This window comes from Euprymna scolopes, chromosome 17 (genome assembly GCF_053919585.1).
Source record: "Euprymna scolopes isolate OS-2025 chromosome 17, ASM5391958v1, whole genome shotgun sequence".
Classification (NCBI taxonomy): Eukaryota; Metazoa; Mollusca; class Cephalopoda; order Sepiida; family Sepiolidae; genus Euprymna; species Euprymna scolopes.
This window is the reverse complement of record NC_136498.1, coordinates 125,048,132-125,059,542: the sequence shown is the minus strand read 5'-3', so window position 1 is coordinate 125,059,542 and position 11,411 is coordinate 125,048,132.

Below are 11,411 nucleotides of genomic sequence, written 5' to 3'. Positions count from 1 at the left end.
AGGGGGGACTAGAGATTGGAGTTCAGACGAGCACCTGCCATGGAAATAACGATAAAACAAGGATAGGCTCGCAAGACGACTGCTCTCCAAGACGACTGCCCTCTATCTCTTTTGCATCATTCCAAATTTTTTATACTTTTAAGCTCTACCCAAATCTCTGTATATCCTAATGCGCTCGGCCCTGTCGGTGGGGCATTAGAATACGCTGACTGCCCCCCCCCCTGCAGAGGGTAAAAGTCTCTCAATGTGTGTTCTGGATATGACCTTAAACTATATCCAGTGGTGAGGCACCAGCTTGTGGGTTTTGGGGAGTGTGGAGCCACCCTTTAATTACCATTGCTCCCAGGTCCACTCTGACCCGGAGTGGTAGTACCTGTTAGGGTCCCAGCTATGGGTCAAATAGAAACCGACATGAAAACAACAAATATATTCTATTAAAAAAAAATTTCTTCAAAATCTACGGATTCGGCATTAAATAACCCAAAAAGGGTTGATATGCCATAAAACAAAAACAACCAACCAACCTAATGCACTGCATTTTTGTAAGTCATATCATATCTCCTGTTCAAACAGGACAGCTAACCAATTGCTCTACTCCCCAAGCTGCTATAAAATCACATACTTTGCACGTACCTTGGGAGAGGGTTTAGCTTCGTGCCTTTATAAGGCTGTACCTTTTAAAAATCGATTAAACATCTGTAGCTACCTATTGCTAAGGCATGCATTAGCTTAACTTATTTTTTATATTCTGTAGCTTATCTATAAAATTGATGCTTATTAGCTATAGTTTGATTTTAGATTTAAAGTGATCAATATAAAGCAGCAACTCTATCTTTCTTTCCCTTAGATGGGTGAAAGTACTGGTGATTGTCTTTACATAAAAACTAACACCTAAAGCACATTTCAAATCGTACCCTACCTATTTATACTAAAATTTTCCAAAGTATTTATTATTCCATAAGATCCTGGATATGATCTTAAACTATATCCGAAAGTGAAACCCCAGCTTGCAGGCTTTGTTAGCGTGGAGCCACCCTTTAATTGTCATTACTCCTAGGTCCACTCTCACTCAGAGTAGTAGTACATGTTAAGGTCCCAACGATGGGTTAAATAGAAACCAACTTGAAAAAAAAAACTTATATTCTGTTAAAGAAATGGTCTTCAAAATCACTGGACTCGGTATTAAATAACCTGAAAAGGGTTGATATGCCGTAAAACAAAAACAACCAACCAACCTAACATTAATCCACGAACCATATTTAAACCTTATCCTATCTTGAAGAGTGTTACTTCAAAGCAGATACTAATTATCTTTGATACTAACTCTATTAATCCTAACTACCCATGCGGTGGCGTAGAAATACCTGGCTTGTTTCCTGACTAGGGCAATGAATGCCGTCCCCCACACCCACTTCACTCCCTTCCTCTAAATCTGGATATTTTTTGGGTGCTTGTTTACATGTGTGCTAACATGATTGAAGTGTGCCACTCTTGTTTGATAGGTTTGAGGGTACCGGCTTGACAGTTGCTGACTGTTGTTTCCGACTGACAATACAGGAGCCCTAACTCTTTGGTAGCGTTTAGAGTGGCTACACTATCATGGGTTGTATAACTACGGGATGTTTGTAGGGCCATGTTGCGCATGGAAAAGGGACCCTGCACTCATCTCTGGTGAGGATTCCCGAGGCCACATTCCTGTGGATGAGGAATAGAATGGTCTTCTTGTGTTGCATGATGGTAGCTATTCACATCCGCTTTGTCTAGTACCTCTCATCCTAAACTGAAACTAAGAAATAAAATGAAATGACAGCTCAGTCCAAAATAACGATCAAACAAGGCATACTCAGACAACGATTTGCCTACTTCTTAAGGCTTGCATTTACAAATATCCGTTGACTTAGAACCAACTTAGATAATGTAGAACCGTTTCTCCTAGCAAACTACCCGGATATCTTAGCACTAAGTGAAACAATCTTGCATTCCTCAATCCCCTCTAGCATCTTTAACATGTCTGGTTATCTTCCACTTTGTCCAATGGATTCTGACAGACACATGCACGGACTTGTAGTCTATATTCGTAACACCCTCCCTATGTATAGGGAAGTTAAGCTAGAATCAAATGACGAAAACTTCATGTGCTTTAAACTAAATTTACAACATAGTGTTAGCTACCTATATTTTCGTTATCGTTCTTCCTCGACCGAGGACTCTACTCTAATCAACCATGTTTCTGACAGCATAGATGTAGTACTCTCCCCTGACACTAGCGCCTAACTACATGTATTAGGTATCTTTAACGCTCACCACAATAATTGGTTTGGCTATTCTAACTGTGTGTGTGTGTGTGTGTGTGTGTGTGTGTGTGTGTGTGTGTGTGTGTGTGTGTGTGTGCGTGTGTGTGTGTGTGTAAATATATATTCTTATAATATATACTAATTTTTATATTAGAAGTTCAATGTAATTACAGAGCAATATAGAGAATAAATGACAAAAAACTATATTCCAAAATTCATGATGTTTACCATCTTATAATTTATTCCTTCAGTTCAGTTGATACTTACAATTCTTGACAGTATCTGTTTCGTAGCGCAAAATCAATCACTTAATTATGATATCAATCAGTAAACCTGTTCTGCCTTAACTCACCAGAAGAAATAGCAGCAATCAATCTGTCAAATGGAAATAGAGTTGTGATTTGACATGATTAAAATCCGAAAATTGGAAGAGAAGCTGCAAATACCTTTAACATGTTTCTATTACGCCATTTGAATTCAAAAATAGATTACTGGAGTATCATTAGTTATAATCGAAACTGAAACCAAAACTTATGAAGAATTTTTGATAAAATTATTTATAAAAATAAATAGATGATTTAAGTGCCATCGAAACCGAAACAAAAACTTACGGATGTGCATATGGCTGGTGCTAAAAGATCAGGCTGTGTGAAGATATTGGCTTCTTGAGACAAAATGCACCCAACATTGATGCTTTTTGTTTTTCTACTTCCTTTTGCAAAACTTAATTATGTTCTGCAAAATTAAAACAAAAACAACAACCCCCCCTTTTCTTTCTTTCCGTTTCTCCTTTTCTTTTCTCTCTTCCCCACTTACTGACTGGTTTCCTAAATTAAAATGTACCAAACATTAATACTGTAACCCTTTTCCCTCCCCCATTGCAAAACTCATTCATGTTCTGCAGAACAGGAAACAAAAACGATAAAATCCACTATAAAGCAACTAAACCAAACACTACAAACTATCGATTGAAGATACAAAGAACTTGAAGAATAAAGCCTTCTACAAAATAACTGGATACAACATGAACACTATTTCCAAAATAACTGGATTCGGCATTAAATAACCCGAAAAGGGTTGATATGCCGTAAAACAAAACAGCCAAACCAAACACTATAAATAAATATTTAAACATATAAAGAATTTGAAGCATAAAAACTGTTTCCAAAATAACTGGATTCGGCATTAAATAACCTGAAAATGGTTGATATGCCGTAAAACAACCAAACTAAATGTGAAATCGTTATATAGTTGCACATAGAGAATTCACTGCTAAGATAATTAGTCGATGATTACGAAATTTTAATACCGATACTGCGTTCGCCGTGGTTTATATCTGGTTTCATTTAGTTTCATTCAAGGGGAGTGAAAAATTAGACACTTTCAACTTTTATGAAATTTTTCCAATAGGTATTAGACATTATCTCCTGTCCAAATTTTATTTTCATTTTCAAAGGTTTTAAGTGGACATAATCACACCTTCACATTTGAAAAATTAAATATATATATTCGTATTTAATTTGATCAAAATTCGCAAGGCTTAATGACTGGTAAGTGTATTTCAAGTGTAACGTGAACGACATCTTGCTGCCCAACTCCCCACATAGTAGCCCTGAAGCTTATGTCCGTTATAGTAGCCGCCTACATCAAAGTGGCAATGTGTCTTGTTTAAAGTTTAAAAACAAAGGCTTTCTTGATTTTGATTTCTTTTAAAGACCGCTCAACTTAAACCGCAAATGTTAAACATTTTCTAAGCTGGAAATATGTAAAGAGTTTTGATACAAATTGGTATAAGGATATTGGATGTAAAGTTTTTATCTTGATTTTAATCTTAATTTTAAATATTTTAATTCTAACTGGTTCAACGGGTTTTTTTTCTATTCGAAGGTTAATATTAAACAAATTGTTTTTCTTATATGTTTTTGACTCGTATCTTTGTATTAGTTTTGAATTCAGAAATTAAAAAAAAAACGGAAGTTTCAACGAATTAGATTAAAATTATATGGAATAACGAGGGAATACGATCGTACTAACGCAAGAATAAGGCTATTATTATATTAAAAAAAGAAAAGTAGTAGTGGTAGTAGTAGTAGTAGTAGCAGATGATGATGATGATGATGATGATGACGACGACGAGAAAAGTGAAGATTAAATATATGCGAGAAAACAACCACAACAACAACAACAACAACAACAACAAAAAGAAGAGCGGTAGAAGAAAGACAAGATGGCTAATGAAGAAATCGATGCAAAGAAAAACTCGAAATTTAACCTCGACCCGAATGGTTGAAAAAAAAAAAAAAACAGACAGAAAGAAAAGAAAATGAATTCGCCGCAAATAACAATAAAAATACAGAAAAAAAAAGAAACGATTTGATGGTTCTTTTTTTCTTTGTATTTTTTTTTGGGGGGGGGGTTGTTTGTTTGTCTTTTTGTTTTGTTTTGTTTTTTGTATTTTATGGATGTTTCAATAAAGTTGTGGGGGGTTTAAAAGGCGATTTTCACGGTCCACGGGTGGACGCAATCAAGGTGTAAAATGGCAAATTTGTTCGCTTGAAAATCTTCAGCCAATGAAGCGGAACAATTTGCATTCGGTTAAGCACAGGTGACCAATGTTGGATCAGAGTCATTCGGCGCACTTGGCCCAAATGTTGAACGCCATCTTTACATCAGATGAGATTTGGAAAACTAGGTGTAAGACGACCCTCAAGGGAGATAAATTTTATATTTTGTTATCTATGAAACAGCTTATTTACTCAGCAGTATATGGAAAATATACATCATTGTATTGTACCAGCATGGAGACGCGAGATTGAGTAATGACCAACGAATGGTTCACGTTCCAATGTTCTTTGTTTTTTTGTATTTCTTTGCATCTCCACGAAAACAAAACGCGATACAAAGTCGTTTGAAATGTAGGGGGGACCATCTCCCCAATGACTTGGATTAATGTTTTAAATGGGGAAGTCAAGTATCATAGTGTAATTGTGCTCTAGACAAAAACATTCATTTCGAACGCGTCCCTGTCATATCAAAAACCTATTGTTGATTGTATGTGTAGGGTCTTTCGGCTTTTATAATAATAAAACTTCTCAAATGAACTTGTGATGTTAGGCTGTGTAAGGTGTTTATTTTAGTCAAAATTCGCCTGTTTCTTTCTTCTTTCGGCTATTTTGATTATCAATTGTCGATACTTATCGATTGCATTCCCATTTGATTGTCCTATTTACTTATATACTCGGAGTATTTTCGGTAGTATTAACAGTAATTAATTAATGTGATTTAATCAAAGAAATGGTTAATTATAAAAAAAAAAAACGTTTACTTTCGAAAGGACGTGCTTCAAAATTATTTCTTCAAAATTTTTGCGTCATTCTACCCGTACAGCGTGTACTATCTCTCTATATATAATAGAGTAATTGTGTGTGCGTGAAGACACTTTTCAGCTTATATACTCAACGAATTTTTGATCTACAGATATGAAATTTGGTATATAGAGTATTCAGACATGTGAAAGACCTTTTAATCGGTTTTCATCCGGGAAAAGGGCTGCTAAGGGGTCAAAATTTTTAAAAATCGATACGTTGGGGGCATCGGATGTTTATCCATTTGCCAACTGTTTCATTCACGAATGCGCATGCGTGAATCGTTCACATTACAGATTCCTTATGTTAAGAATAAGTAGGATTGAAAACACTTTTTAAAGATTGTGACAGGCTGGCATAATAGTTATCGTACTTGATTCACTCTCTTTAGGTTTTGGTTTCGATCTGAGTTCGAGTATTTATTTTACTGGCAAGAAGTGAACTGTTCAGAAAAAAAAACATAATGCTCACAGGGACATGTCTCACTTTCTGTATGAATTAAAATTTAATATTTATGTGTGTTTTACGACCGGGCAACACCGGGTGGTATACTCGTAAAATAATAAATATTCTTCTTGTTCCTTTTTTTTTTTACTTAGTCTGTACGTTACGCTTTGACAAAGACCAAATGCAGATTTTGAAGGCAAATCTCTTTCCATAGAAGCCTTATTCGTGAAATTTGGCTTCTTAAAAGTTCAATCTAGCAACCCTGGAGAAGAATATGAGAGTTATATACCTTTATTGCAGTCTCATTTTCGAATATCATAATAATAAATGATCATTTTTGTCATGGTGTGATAATGGGACTTGTAGTATTTTGAATTCACTGAAGAAAGAAGTCAGTGAAACGTTGCGTACAAAGGGGAACAGTTGAGAGAAATAAGGAAAAAAAAAAAAAAGAAAATTGTCTGCCAAGAACTGCTGTTCTGAAGGGGGGCGTTAAATATTGTCTCTTACAATGTGATTTTATTATTTGCATTGAACTATGTAGCACAATATTACTTTCTGAGTATTTATTAGTATTTTTTCATCTCATTTGGATCACGTTATACTAAAAATACAATGAATACTACTTTTATTTAAAAAAACATCCTGCGGTTTATTGCATTTTCTGTCCCCCAACACGATTTTTTTTTTTTTTTGCGCGCGATTTAAAAACATGTCAGTGTTATCAAAACATATTTGTTAATTAAATCGATTTCTCATTCCGTGGAATTTCAACGGGTCTTGCTAGTTTCTTTCTTTTTTTTTCTTTTTTTAATTAATCTGTTTGTATGATCCCCATCTGGCATCAATTGAAATGGATGACTCTCGTCTTGGGGAGACTCCATGTTTTTACAAGCTTCTGGGTTTGACCTTTACTCCTGATCTGAAATGGAACACGTACATCAAGTCTGTTGCCAAGGTCGTTGGAAAGATGGTGGGATCCTTCTACCGCTCCAGAAGATATCTCACTACTGATGCAATTCTCTATCTATATAAAAGCCAAGTACGTCCAAGGATGGAATACTGTTGCCATATCTGGGCAGGAGCTACTAAAAAAGCCTATTCTGCCTTGACAGAGTACAAAATAGACTTCGTGGCTTAGTGGGGGATGCCCTTTTCTCTACCCTGCAACCTCTCTCCCACAGAAGAGACGTTGCGAACCTATCCTTGTTTTATCGTTATTTCCATGGCAGGTGCTCGTCTGAACTCTAATCTCTGCCCCCCCTCGCCAATCTTTCACGAAAAACACCCGTCTATCTGAATCCACTGTGAAAAATTTCCCCCACTCTTTATCTGTGCCTAAATCAAAACGTGGATTCCATGAACAAAGCTTCTTTCTTAGAACTGCACGCCTGTGGAACTCTGTTCCGTCTGCCTGCTTCGTATTGTTTGTAATAAATTGAATACCTGATTATATTTTTTTAATTCTCATTTGCTTTTCGATTTCACAAACTACACAGATGATTTGGGTTAGGGTTTGGGTTTATGTACGCAAAACATCGACGGTGAACCAGGCGTTGCTTTTATTTCTCCTGATCAATAAACACCCAAACCTTGAACGAAACGGATGTACATTCATATTTTTCAATATAAAAGAAAACATTCTAATTATAAAGAAAATAATTACTAGCTGTCACGCACATCCGAATCAACTGACGTCATCGCTTCTACTCACCATAACATTTGACACATTAAACTAAAATTGACACAAATATTCATTCATGGCCTTGACTGAATTGCATGTAGATGTGTCGCTTTAAGCAACGTGCGATTACATGTGCTAAAACCTGTTCTCATCAGCAGCCAATCATGGGCCATTTATCGTCCTGGCGGTGGAATTAAGACGCCAAATTCGTACTAAAAATACAAGAACAATAACTTCTTGATACGCTGATTATGTGTATGTCATCTTGGGATACGAAATCTCATTAATAAAATATCCGTTTGTAAGAAAAAATTACAGTTTATAGCAGGCAGAACAATAAAGGTGGTATGAACTTAAACTGACACAACTTAAGATGTAATAGTGGAACCAGCTATGAAGTTTCATTTTTATCGATCCAATCAATCAATCAATCAATCAATCAATCAATCCACACACACACACACATGTATATATATATATATATATATATATATATATATATATATATATATATGATTTTCAGAATGTGAGAGATTGTATAATAAATTCCACAGCCAAACAACGCTGCAGCTCGCAAGAGCCATGACAGTCAACGAACCGGAAGTCCAAGACTCGAGTTTCGCCCTCATTTGGGCTCATCAGAGACAATCCGAACTGATGAGCCCAAATGAGGGCGAAACTCGAGTCTTGGACTTCCGGTTCGTTGACTGTCATGGCTCTTGTGAGTTGCGGCGTTGTTGGGTTGTGGAATTTATTATATATATATATATATATATATATATATATATATATATATATGTGTGTGTGTGTGTGTGTGTGTGTGTGTGTGTGTGTGTGTGTGTGTGTGTGTGTGCGTGTGTGTGTGTGTGTGTGCGTGTGTGTGCGTGTGTATGTGTGTGTGTGTGTGTGTGTGTCAGGTCTCCCTCCTTCTGCAGCCTTAGACTCTGCTATTGGCCAGCATTTGGTTGACAACCCGTGCTGTGCCGATAGATATAAAATAGAATGGTTCGAGGTGCTACATAGAGCGGACTCCAAAAACCATTTAAAGATTTTGGAGTCTGTCTCTATTGCGGTGCGTCAACCTTCTTTGTGCCGGCAAAAGGAAACATCCAACGCATTGTTTCTCTTTGGGGAACTTTGAATCTTTTCTCCTGTTTTTTTTGTTGTTTTTTTCTCCCTCGTTGTGCCAATATTTTAATCGTTTTTAAACGTTAATAAATTAATTTTAGTGTCCCCGTACTTTTTGCACATTTAATAAGTTCCCCATTAGAACTCTTTATTTTCGACATAATATTATTTTGTACGCTATCGATTTTCTCCTGATGAGATGATAGCCGAAAGAGCTCTTGAGAAACTTCCGCTTATTATTTACAAATATATATATATATATATATATATATATATGCCATATTTCATTAAATAAAATAGACTTTTATTTGTCAATTTATTCTATTTTCAATCCTTTCAAACTTTCGGATAACAGTTTTCACTTCTGGCAAGAACTGGCCGATGTAATGTCCATATTTATAATAAGTCCGAGTACTTTCCAATCCTTCAGGATTCCTCGATGGGGATGAATTAATCCAACTGATGCTGAACAATTTTTAAAGTTTTTTTTTTGTTTGTCCTCCCTTCATTGGTTAATTATTTTATTTATCCTTTTTTCTATTTGTTAAAATTAATAACATCCTGAAATGTTTGAAAAGCTATTAAAATAAATAACTCTACAAACACTTCAGGATGTTCTTACTATTGCTAAAGTTTTATTTTTGTTTTTGTTTTTGTTTTTTTAGATTTTATTAGTAATGTTTCTCGTATTTCAAATTTTCATTTATTATTGGTTGTTCAAGTATAGATGTTTTGTCAATTAAAATTTTCATAAATTTCGACAGAGAACAGGAATGTTGGTTAATCAAGTGGTTATATATATAGCGCTGTTTTCAGAGCGATGCATGGTTAATCTCCTCGACAAAGTGGTGATAGTCAAACCTATATATATGCTTTCATTTTTATTGTCAGAGACACAGTCTCCCAAACGGCATTTGAATTCATAAACTAAGTTAGTCCTACCAAGCAGCTCAGTGGATGGGGAACAGTTATTAGTTATAATCAGGATAAAGGTTTTAAATTTATCAAAGTAAATGATTAATTATATTTTAGGGTCTATATGTTTCACATTTTTATTCATAATATTTCTTAATACTTTTTCGTCTATTCTATAATTATCGTGCATTTGGTTTTTATAATAAAGTTTTATATGTAGATACTACACATATATACATATACATTTGTTTTTGTATACAATATTTTACATGTAAGATGTTCTTACTTGCGTCAGGTGGTCAGGTGGTGTGTCAGTGATGCTGGATTTCGGGTGGTCCTCCTTTAATTAGGCCCACGTTTGACTTTCAAACGTGGATGTTTTATTTTAGAGGGAGAAGATTCGCAGAAATTGTAAATTAATGAATCCATTTCAGGTGCATAATGTAACAATACAAATATAGATAATTAAAGGTTAAATATTAATACTTAAAAAAAAAAAACAGGAAATAATATCGAGTAACAACATACGTCCGATATTAATAAATCATGCATCGGAACTTTCTAAACTAATTTCCAATTTTTGCGAATCTGCTTCATTTACAATAAAACCTGCAATGCACGTTTGAAAGCCGAACACACGCCTATCGAAGGGAAGATATCCCGAAATATAGCATAGCGAACATACCACTTTACCGTCTGGAGCAAGTGCGAACATCTTACATGTAAAATACTGTATTAAAAATGCTATGTATATACGCATAAATTGGATCAATAAAAGTGAAACTGCATATCCGGTTCTACCATTATAATATCTAAGGTGCACCAGTATGAGTCCATCCGTTTCAACTTTTGCATTGTTCTCCTTTCTATAAACTTAAATTTTTTATAGATACACATTAAATAATGCTTCAAGCAAACTACATTAATTTATTAATTATCCGTTATTTTTTTTTTCTAATTCAATCAGGGTTTTTTTTTTATTTTATAGTGCTTTTTATGCGTATTTTTATTATCGTAGAAAGAGAATGAGAATTGTGGGTAGAAGGAGTTGGCCAATCTTTTACGTTGAATTTATATCTGAGTCTGCGACTCATAAACACCCATGAACAACTATATTACAGTTTCAGTTACTACGGTCTTGCTGCCATCTTTTTTGCTACCGACAATTTTAACCACAGGTTATTATTTTGGTTTCGCTTGATTTTTATCGTTGCGATAACGTTTTATGGCGAACGTCGTCCTCTCTGGATCTTCACGTCAGGGAATATATTTTTCGCATTACTGTGGTTTTATTTTAGGATTGTTTGTGAGTACAGCCATGATTTTCTTTATTATGGGATGGATCTTATATAAATTAAGGTATCGCAGTATCCACGTGTGCGGACACACTATTATGATGATCATCCACAACCAAGCTCAGATTCCTCTGCCTCTTTCTATAGTCTATTTCAGTCGAGGTTTTCAAGAAATCAAAGGACACACTACCTGAGTCTAACATTTGATCTCTATATGAGATACATAGATATTTGATTATTTCATTAAAGTTTTCCTCTATCTTTTAAACACTGAGTTAGTAAA